We start from the raw sequence: 11,583 nt of genomic DNA, 5'->3' as shown, positions 1-11,583 counted from the left end.
TCTTTAATTGCAGAGGGCGAGGGGGAAAAGCAGGGTTGAACCTCTCTTCCCCCCCCCCCCGACAATCTTCCTCCTTTTGTGGAACACGCAGGCCACACACCCACACAAGCTGTGCTGCTGTGGGCAGTGCAGCATTCTGGAGAACAGGTGAATGCAACCTGGCCTCCAGATATCCCTCAATGCACTGCACAAGGAAAGCGTGATGCATTGGGGAATTCCCCCGCAAGCCAGGCACTCAGGCACCCAGCTTTGTGTCTGCTTGGGCTGCCTGTATCCTGAGTAGACATGACTGGAAACCCAGGGAGAAGGGTGCACTTGTGCCCTTTTACCTGAGTAAAAGCATGGGGGACACCCCGGGCTACCAGGTGGAGGCAGTGCCGTGATCGGCTTCAATCCAGGTGCTTCACATGAGCAGCCCTACCCTGGTAGGGCAGAGCAAGCCTGGATAGGGCTGCTCATATGAACAGCCTTACTGAAACTGAGAATGTTTTGGAGACTCCTTTGAAGACCATAGCAAGTACAACCCTCCACATTTCTTTCCCCCGATCCCATCCCTTTAACAGAAGAGTAATTTCCCATTGTTTTTTCATCCAGGAATACAATAAGAAAAATTGGAAGTCAGTGGAGTGAAAATGAGAAGTCAGTTTTGGAAGTTAGGAAGCAGATAGTACCAAAGGGGGGAGGGAATGAAAAGGTACCTGTTGTATCACAGTTCTGAAAATATTCAAATGGTCTAGTACAGTGTTCTCTCTATTTTTTTTCCCCCATCTGTGTGCGGAATGAGTTTTGTTCTGGGTGGCAGTATCAAGGCAATGTGCGTGTGCATGTGCAGAGTGGGGCCTTCCTGATTCAACCTGAGCAGGATCTAAAATTAACTGAGCAGACATCAAAAAAACTTGTGAGCATGTACATGTGCGCACGCCTTAGAGGGAACACTGGTCTAGTAATCAATGCAATATAAAAGTAAAGGAAATTAAAGGAATAAAAAATCATTTTCTTCTCAGATACAAAATGTCCTCTGTAACATTTAATTGGGAGCAGCAAGCTTCAGTCATTCTTTGCAGGACTGTTTCTGTATAACCAGAGTGGCACCTAATGGTGATGAAGCTTCATTACCAGCCTGCACATTTTGTTTGGGATGGCCGTAGGGCTGTAATACGGCACCCACAAAACATCAGATGTCTAATAAGATGGAGGGGAGGAAAAAATCTGTCTATCATGGAAGGGGGAAATGTCAAAAATATAATTAACAGAAATGGTAACATCCTCAGAGGAGGAAAGTGACAGACGCTTAATCTGTCAATTTGTCATAACTGATCCTACCATGGACTAAGAAGATATGATACTAAATGGCAAATGGCATTTATTATTACTAACTATTTCTATGGCATCCAGGTGCACAGCACTTTATAAAGCTGTAAACCACCCAAAGACATAAGTTTTGGGCAGTATTAAAAAATGTTAAATAAAATAAATAAATAAATAATAAAGAACAAGAGGATAGCTCCTTGCCTTGACGGGGTTTACAATCTACAATCAGCCTTGAAAAGGCTAAGTAATAAAGTTGAACTGAACCACAATTAAGCACAGGAAAGACAACAGGGCAAATGGGGGTGAGAGAGATGGAGGCAGAGCTAAACACAGAAGAATCTATCTATATATGTATATATTTCTCTTAGACGTACCCGTCGTTAATCCCATGGGTGGCAACTCTTGCAAGAGTTCACAAGCAGCTGTCAGATAGCAGCAGGGACAGATGGGTGGGGGAAAAGAAACTGCTGGCCAGGAGAATGGCCAAGTGGCGGCCATCGGGCAGGGAGGGCGAGAGGAAAGCCAAGAAGAAAACTAGAGGCGCAGATGCTCTGCGCCCGGTTCAGCTAGTATATGCTTATATCAGTTAGATTTACCTCCATGAAGTAGCAGAAATATCAAAGATAAAAACACTGTAATAATCAAGCATGCACAAATGAATTCTACATGGGACACATTAATCTCCTACATTTCTGATATAAATTATGCTAAACTAATGTACTTGCACACTTAATGTTGACATAGTAAAGCAACAGGTTTGTGCCAGCTGTGTACTTTGACAATTGTCCACCATTCATTTCTGACACATGGGATAAGATGTTGACAAAAACTCTCTTCATTAATTTTAACTCAGCTTGAAAAATGTAATCCTGTAAGTAAAGATTTTTACAGAAAGAAGACAAAATGCCAGTGTAAAAAATAATGGTGCTGGTGCCAAATTCTAATCCTGTTTACAATGATATAATACCATAAAGTGAACATATTATTATTTGCACCAGCATAAATCATTGTATGCAAGATTAATATAATGAAGAATAGCATGTTCAAAAGTAGCCATCTCTGACAACTTTAAATGTACACATGCCATGTATTGTGATGACTTTGGTTATAAGCAATAAAACTATGGAACTATTAAAACAAGTTCTTCTAGTAAGAACTAATCTGCCTACTTTCCTTTCACTATCTCTACAACTAGACTAAATTTGGTTCAAATTGAGGTCCACAGGTTAGCCCACTTGTGCCTCAAATGTTTATGTGTCCGCCATCTTGGATCAAGGAGGATAACATCATCACAAACTACACCATTAAGGTGTCCCTGTGTCACTCACTACAACTGTACCAAATTTGGTTCAAATAGGTGAGACAATCCACAAGTTAGCACACTTGCACCTCAAATGTTCATGCGTCCACCATCCTGGATTGGGGTGGATGACATCATCACAAATTACACCATTGGGGCATCCATATGTGTCCCTATAGCGGCAGAAAATTTGCTTCAAATCGATTAGGTGGTTCACAGGTTAGCTAGCCCACTTGCACCTCAAAATTGTATGCATCCACCATCTTGAATGGGGTGGATGACATCATCAAACTATGCCATTGAAGTGTCCCCATCTGTCACTCACTACAACTGTACCTAATTTGGTTCAAATCAGTTAGACACTCCACAAGTTAGCCCACTTGCGTCTCAAATCTTTATGTGACCAACATCTTGAACTGGAGTGTGTGGCATGATTGCAAACTACACCATTGAGGTGTCCCTATGTGTCCCTACAGCTGTATCAAATTTGGTTCAAATTGGTTAGTCAGTTCATAAGTTAGACCACTTGTGCCTCAAAAGTTTACACGTCTGCCATCCTGAATCGGGGTGGATGACATCAACAAAACTACGCTATTGAAGTGTCTCTGTGTGTCACTCACTACAACTGTACCAAATTTGGTTCACATCGGTTAGATGTTCCACAAGTTACCCCACTTGTGCCTCAAACATTCACGTGTCTGCCATCTTGAACCAGGTGTCAGGGTCTGGCCAACTGCCAGGGAAGATCACGGGACAAAACAGAGCTGCTGCAACAGGTTACGGCTCGGAAAGTTCATCTTGACCAGACTTGGCTGCATGCTGTTGACACAGAGGTTGATGAATGTTGCTTTTCAGCAGTGAGTAGAAGGCTGGTGACGTGATTTATAGTGCAAGCCGAGAGCTCCCAGCTGGCAGGAATTCAAGGCTTATCAGCCCTCAGCAAGAGGCGTTTGCTCCTCCTAATAGTCTCTAATTGAGTCCTGCGTCTCGAAAGCCGCCGCTGTTGTGGAGTCAGTGGGGTTTGATTACATAGCTCCTCTTCGGATTGGTCCTTCATGATTTCTGCTGTCTCAGGTTGTTGTGCCTGCTCTGAATCATTAGCTGGATCTACCACAGACATTTCATGAACACTGACAGCCGGGCTCTGCCCCTCAGACACTCCTGAATCGGCTGGAAAGTTGACAGCTTTCCCTTCCTCCTCGCTGTCGGAGATTGAGGGCGTGACACCAGGGTGAATTACATCATCACAAACTACAGCATTGGGGCACCCCTATGTGTTCCTACAGCTGTAGCAAATTTGGCTCAAATCAGTTAGGCAGTTCACAGGTTAGCTAGCCCACTTGCGGCTCAAAAGTTTACGTGTCCACTATCTTGAACTGGGGTGGATGACATCATCACAAACTATGCCGTTGAGGTGTCCCTATGTGTCCCTACAACTTTACCCAATTTGGTTCATATTGGTCCAGGCGTTGTGAAGTTGATGGCGGGGGGCACACACAAGGACACACGAAATGCTGGGTGATCTCATAAGCCTACTGGAAAGTAGGCAAAAAATGTACACATGCACATGTTCAAAGGAGTACTTTTAAATATTCAGTGGCCATTTGCTGAATCAAAATTGACTATTGGGCAATTCCAAGGGTAATGGAATCATCCATATTACTACTTTTTCAGCGACTGTAGCCATAAGCAAATTTTTACGTTGACGTTGTATATACCTACAGGCAAAAGAATATTTCCTACTATAAAGCTATTTAAAAAACAAACAAAAACCAAATATGATAGTGTCTGAAATGGTCAAAGTCAGTCAGTCAGTCAGTCACAGAATCATCATTTTTGGATGTCCCATTCTGCACTTATTCCAATTATATGCAAATTCAGGCCACTGCACAATCTTGGACAGGTGACTATTTTTTCTTGTAAACTGCACTCAGCAGCCCATATGATGGGCAATGCAATGGCAGCACGGCCGTGCATCTCGCAGGTAGCCCCAGCAGTGTTGCATGAGAGCAATTTCACAATTTCTTACAACAGTGCACCTGCAGTTGCAGCACTACATACATTTTTTCCAGTTCCATTAGAATTCAATTTTTTAAAGTGGTTCAGTAATCGGTTTTGATAGATTTCATGCAGAATAAAACCAGACTTTTCTGTTTGCACTATAATTCTATAACATGATATTGAAGAAGAAGAAGAAGAAGAAGAAGAAGAAGAAGAAGAAGAAGAAGAAGAAGAAGAAGAAGAAGAAGAAGAAGAAGTAGTATTTGTATTACTTTTGAATCTGTTTGAATTTGAATATTTAAAAGGTTTTTACAAGTAAAATGCAAACAGGATGAAAAAACTAGGGGTTTTTTTTAGGTGTTCAGTTAAAAGTTGGACACTTTAATATTTTGAACTGGTTACCACATTTTGTATTTAGGGTTTGGTTTAGGTTCAAAGCAACCTAGAAATTATAGGTTCAGTCTGATTCTTTAAAAATAAACATAGGCTTGCACAACACTATAAATATCAACAATAAGCAGTGACTAAAATAAATTTTAAATATGCTCATATAAATGTCTTATTTACTTTCTCTGCTTATTTACTTTTACTTATTTACTTTCTCTGCTGGCTATTCCCCTACTACACACATGTGCACATCTAGAGCTTGTTGTGCTGCATTTTGCCACCCAGTAAGATTTTAGCTGACATACTAAGTATAGGGATAGCTGTTTGTTTATTCATAGAATGTTCTGTGTTCACATGAAAGAGCATACAAATGATGACTGATTGTTTGAGACTTCAAACAACTTAAATGGCTACAGCATTGTCAGCTGTTTTGGAGATAGTCTGAAACAGACAGAAGTGATTTGCACCTAAAAGCAAGCTTCATTTAGCAGTAAGGTAAGTTAATTGTCAACGGTGAAAGTCCTCGAACAGACCAAAGGGCTACATTGTAGTGCAATTATAGTGGGAAAATGCTTGACTAACAAGCAGAAGGTTGCTGGTAAACCCCTCCTATATTCTACCAAAAGAAAACCACAGGGCTCTGTGGATTCCAGGAGTTGAAATTGACTTGACGGCACACTTTACCTATACTGAATTCAGAGAAGTTGTCAGTTGTCCGCTAAATGTCCCTCATCAACATCTTTTAGGCCTGGTTCACACAATCATTCCACTCATTCAACTCCCATTGGCATGGGTTCACACAATCATAATGTGTAAGCCTAATGTGGATAACCAACATTAGCATGATTGTGTGAACCTATGCCAAGGTGGCTTACAGTCCATGGAGAACCCATGCCAAGGTGGCTTACAGTTTCCCACTGCCTTGGTGTGGATTAACACAATGGTGCAGACATCAGTAACCCACATTAAACATAGATTTGAACGATTGTGTGAATCAGGCCTTACTTGTTTCTAGGGATGTGCATGAATAGATATTTTTCAATTCAATTTGTGCCCAATTTGTGCCCAAATTCAAATTGTGCCCAATTTGTGCCCAATTTGTTTTGTGTCAGAATCTGTCCCTCTGAATCACCCCAGATTCGATTTGGATTTGATTCTATCCAGATTGATTTGGACCATTTATAAAGGTCCTGGGGCACCAAATTTGGGTGGTGGGTAGCTCCCCATGGGTGCCACCTACCATTCAAATTTCAAGGCAGTGGGGCACTTGGTTGATTTTTATTTTTTTTTACTGTTTTTGTATATTTCCATCATATAAAATAATGGGGATTCGAAGTTGCCCTATCCTAAACCTAACATGGACCCCCAGCTTTAATTTTTAAAAAGCTAAGCTCTAGCCCTTGTTGAAATGGAGTTCTGGAGCAAATTGTGCGATCACTATTTTTCAAGTGTTTGGATTCTTTGGTGTATAGTAACTTTTCCTCATAATGTATCCCTATAAGGATTCATTGCACTGCTTTATTTCTTCTGATCATTTTGATTGTCATTGGACAGTGCCAACTGTCAACTGCCATGTGCCAACTACACCACCACCCTACCTGCAAGGCAGAGGGATACTCAGTTTATTTTTTTAGGAATATTGTAGATTATTTTGTGTCTAATAACTTTTCCTCATAATGAATCCCTATGAGGATGTGTCAACTACACACACCTCAACACACACATACTGGGGTACTCAGTTTATTTTTTAAGAATTTTTGAAGTGTTTAGATTCTTTGGTGTCTTCATTACACACCTTCATTTCTTCTGTTTATTTTGACCCCACAGCTTTTGCGGGTTGGGGTGGGGAATTAGTGGCATCCCATGTGCCAACTACCCCCCCAACCCACAAGCCACTGGATACTCAGTTTATATTTTAGGAATTTTTGTGGTGTTTAGATTCTTTGGTATGTAATGAATCTTCATAGGGATTCATTGTGATGAAAGGTTATTAGACACCAAACAGTCTAAACTCTTTAAAAAATTCCTAGAACATAAACTGAGTAGAACCCCACTGCCTTGCGGGTGGAAGGGGGTGTAGGCACATGGCAGTTGACAGCTGGCACTGTCCAAAGACAGTAAAAATGAATAGAAGAAATGAAGGTGTGTAATGAATTCTCATAGGGATTCATTGAGGAAAAGTTATTATACACCAAAGAATCCAAACACTTGAAAAATAGTGACCACACATTTTGCTCCATAACTCCACTTCTACAAGGGCTAGAGCTTAGCTTTTTTTCTTAAATGAAAGCTGGGAATCTGGGGGAATTAATAGTTGAAATCCAAATCTCGAATCAATTTGAATAGAATCTGGAATGATTTGATTTGACCCTAATCTAGCCAATGGACCATAGGGGTGTTGTAAATCTGTTGGCACGGCTGACCTAAGAGGATTTACAATCCCTCCAGCTCCACTTCTGTGAGTCAAGATCGAAATTCTGTAGATAAGAGTAGCAGCTTAGCTGCACAGACAAAAGTGAAGAATGACTGTCAAAATAAAGTTCCTTGAAACTCAACTAGATACCCCCCTCTACGATATCTGAGCAATAACCGAAACAAAGGAGCAAGGAAGGAACAGAACAAGGACAGGCTGAAACCAGAAAGGGTGAACAAGTCTAAGTACGAGGAACACTGTCTGCGGAAGGCAATGTTGCTGACAGTACCATCTCAGGAACAGCGTCTGCTTGATATAGGGCTCGAGATAACCGGCAGCCAATCAGGCTTTCCTGACTCAGCATTTCTATTTCCTCTCCTGTGAGATCTTGCGCCTGCATGTCTCCCACTGAGCCTTTCTCTTGAGACTCTTCTTAACACAGGTGAAATTCCAGCTTCCTCCTGATCACTCTCCTCAGCCCTCATCTCTGCCAGCTGTTCAGATTCCCCTGTCTGCTGCCACCTCAGCTCTAGAGTCTGTTCTCACAGCCAGGTCCTCCTGCTATGCTTCTGAGCCTGCACTCCCAACCAAGTCCTCCCACTCCTGCTCTGACTTTCTGACTCAGAGGTCTGGGCCATGACAAGGGGTGATTTGTTCTGTCTCCAAATCACCCATACCAGCTAGATTCGGGTACAAATCGATTTGTACCCAAATCAATTCACACATCCCTATTTGTTTCTTTAAAAAACAAAACAAAACAAAACACCAAAAGCACAGATTCAGCAGTGTTTGCTCTGGACTGATTCACAAGTCCTGCTCTCTGAGCTGGCATTCACACACACCCTTAGGTACTAATATGGCATTAGCCATGAATGACTACGTGATAGCCCTATATTCATTGCCTGCCTATTAGTCTCCTTCAGCACACGGTTTGTGTGGTGCCTTAAAGGCTAATGTTATATCAGTACCTAAGGGTGTGTGTGAATGTCAGCAGAGGGCAGAGCCTGTGAATCAGTCTAGAGCAAACATTGCTGAATCTGTGCTTTTACACTGAATTAAGTGCAACAAACAGAAAATGTCAGCATTAAGACATATACTTATGGCAGTCCAAGGACGTTTCTTCAGAGAGTGCTGACAGGCTCATCAAGCCTCAGCTTGGCCACAGGAAGCCTTGACTGGAAGAGTTTTAAGGGTCTGATTTCACCGGAATTGTATACAAAAAATGGATTGTGCCACTGTGCTAAGGTAGCATCCTGCTCTTGGCAAATGCAGTGGACTCTTCTTCGCTATTAATCCCTATACAGGCTAATCCATAGAACATAAATCCATAAAACAAAGTAAGCTACAGTTGCAGCTGTACTAGTGCTCAGATTGGGATCCTATTACCCAATGCTAGGAGCATCTTTTTGGCAGAGCATCTTTTTGGCAGAGTTCCTGTGCTTTTGACAACTGCATGATAGCAGAAATGCTGTGATATACTGAGGCTATTCTCACGAGCAGCAGGAACCAGGCTGGGCTCCCTTAGTCCAGTTCCTGCTGCTTGTGAGAATAGCCTCAGTATGTCACACCATTCCTGATATCGTGCAGTTGTCAAAGGCACAGGAACTCTGCCAAAAAGAGGTGGCAAGTCCTAGCACCTAGCAGAGTGCCCAGCATAGTGGACCACCAGTCTTCCTCCAATTATTCAGTGACAGATGTGGTGAAGTGGCACTTTTGGCTTTATCATTCATAATTCTGTGTGTTTGTATGTTCGTTTGTAACTTGACAGCTCAGTTGAACACTGAAGTTTCAGAATGAACTGAAATGAGAATTTTCAAAGGGGAGCAGAAAGAAGGAAAATGCAAAATATATTGCAATGCAATATCTGCTTTAAGATTTCAGATTAATAGTTGGAGAAAATGTTCAGGATACCATTCTGCATTTTAGTTGCAAACCCCAGCATCCATTTTCAAGAGGAAGGGGCAGGAAAGATGGGGCAGGGACACACACAAAAACCCTCCTGCAGTTCAATGTGTCCCTTGAAGTCTGAGATATTCAAATGAAGTTATACAACTTAGGGAGGGGTCATAAAGTCCAAGTCAGCATTAAAGTGCATATTGTATAGACAGAAGATTCTAGGATCAATCCCAGAATCTCCAATCAAACCATCTCAGGTACCAAAGCTTGGAAATATTTCTCCCTGAAACCCTAAAGAGCTATTGCCTTAAGAATCAGAACTACTGGACTAGATGAACCTAAGACAATATATGGCAGCTGCTAGGAAGTTCAATCTATGCACCCTCATATCTAATTTAGGACCTGGACTTCCTCCTGGAAGTCCAGGGGAAGAGCACCTCTGAGGATAAGGGTCTGTGTTTCAAGTCTGAACCTCAGTTCAACCCATGAACCCATTTTCAAGGGGACCAGGGAAGTTTTAACAAACCTTGCAGTGTAATACGTCCCTTTATGACAGACATATTGAAATGAAGGTTGGTGTGCACAATCAGGACACCATTCTATGTTTCAAGTTCAAAAGCCCACCTTCATACCAGTTTGCGGGGTGGGGTTGGGTCAGGAAATATGTAAACTGCACCACAAAACAATGAGGCGCTTCATACGAGCGGTGTGAAGCACCTTACGGTGGTTTGTGGAGAGAGCGGGCTTAGCCTGCTCTCCCCACAGATGATCAAGCATGTAGCCCTGGGAGGCCAGATTGGCCACCTACACGATTACCAGCTCCATCATGGAGCCAGTGGGGACTGCGGGTATTGGGGGCTGCTCAGCTCCTGAAAGTGCCAGAATGTCCCATGCAAGTGCGCGGGGCATTCTGGAGCCCCCCCAGAAATGGGAGGCTGCCGGGGGCCTACTCATGTGTCACTGTGTGCAGTGGCGGCACGTGAACAAATAAACAAGGTTAAGGGAGCGCTTACTCCGTTAACCTTGTTGAAGGGGAGGGGGATTTCGGCGGACTAGCTACCTTGGAATCACTGGGCTCACCTGGTGGTTCCAACGAGCACCAGAAAGCGGGCTAGACTCCCTTAACCTGCTTTCTGGTGATCGTCAGAATAGCCTCCATATCTGAGGGATTGCAGTGAAACAGGGTTTGTGAGTTTATGACATAACTGTGCTTGAACACCTGTGGCCCCAAAGTGCTCTCCACAAAGCTGAATGCGCCCTAGAAGGTGGCAAATTAAACAGCAAATGGGATATGAGCACAATAGGGACCACCCTGAACCCATTTCTCTGTGTTTGGTTCCCTGTCAGCAATTAGCTAAAACATTTATGCTATCCTAACCAGAAAATACTTCACTAAGGAAGCAGGGGCGAGTTTCTTTTTTGTTTCATTCTCGGACAAAGAGACTAGTCTTATTTATCTAGCAAATGGCCTTCACACTTTTGGTGGTATTATCTATTTTACAGCTCAGGCCTGGAACAGTGAACATTGTTGTGCAGGCCTCAGATAACCTTACATGTGTTATTCCTATGTGAAATCAATCCTTCTTGCCCAAAAGTCCCCTGATGTACCGCAATGTTGAAACAACACTTTGATGATAGCCAGTAGATGCTAACTTCATGTTTCAAAGTGGTACAAAAGCTGTACTTTGGTAAAAGCTTTTGGTAGCCTACAGTTTCATAATTGTGTACAGTAGTTAGAGAATGTCCTATCTGTACTGTGCATTTGAGGGGGCCTGTACGGAGATTCACTTCTGAAGTGAACACGTGTACAATCCATTGACACAAAAATGTACACATTTGTACAGTATACTATAAGTCTGAAAAGGGTCAAAGTGATTATTTAACCAAAACACTTCCAATTGCTTTGGAATGGATATTAATCAAGCTGGTGTACTGTGTTTCAGCTTCAACTAAAAGTTCTTAGAGTAACAGCTTTAATCCCACACTCATTTTCAGAGGAAAAAAGCAAAATATATGGTAATATATGTCAGAGATCAAGATGTTGAAATGAAAGCTGAGACGCATATGTCCTGACACAATTCCATTCTACATTTCACTTTCAAAAACAAGCTCCCCAATTACTCCCCAAGTAATTGTTTACTGGGCCTGTGAGAAGCTTCAGCCAATGCTGAACACCCTGCACAGTTCCTTGGCACCATGCAGAGGAGACCATTCTCACTGTGTAGTCCTGCACTTTGCCCAGCACTGGGCATAGGGAGGTATCTTTTAAGTGAAA

Source organism: Hemicordylus capensis, chromosome 6, assembly GCF_027244095.1.
Source record: "Hemicordylus capensis ecotype Gifberg chromosome 6, rHemCap1.1.pri, whole genome shotgun sequence".
Classification (NCBI taxonomy): Eukaryota; Metazoa; Chordata; class Lepidosauria; order Squamata; family Cordylidae; genus Hemicordylus; species Hemicordylus capensis.
The sequence above is the reverse complement of the archived record's forward strand: the minus strand, read 5'-3'. Positions refer to the sequence as shown.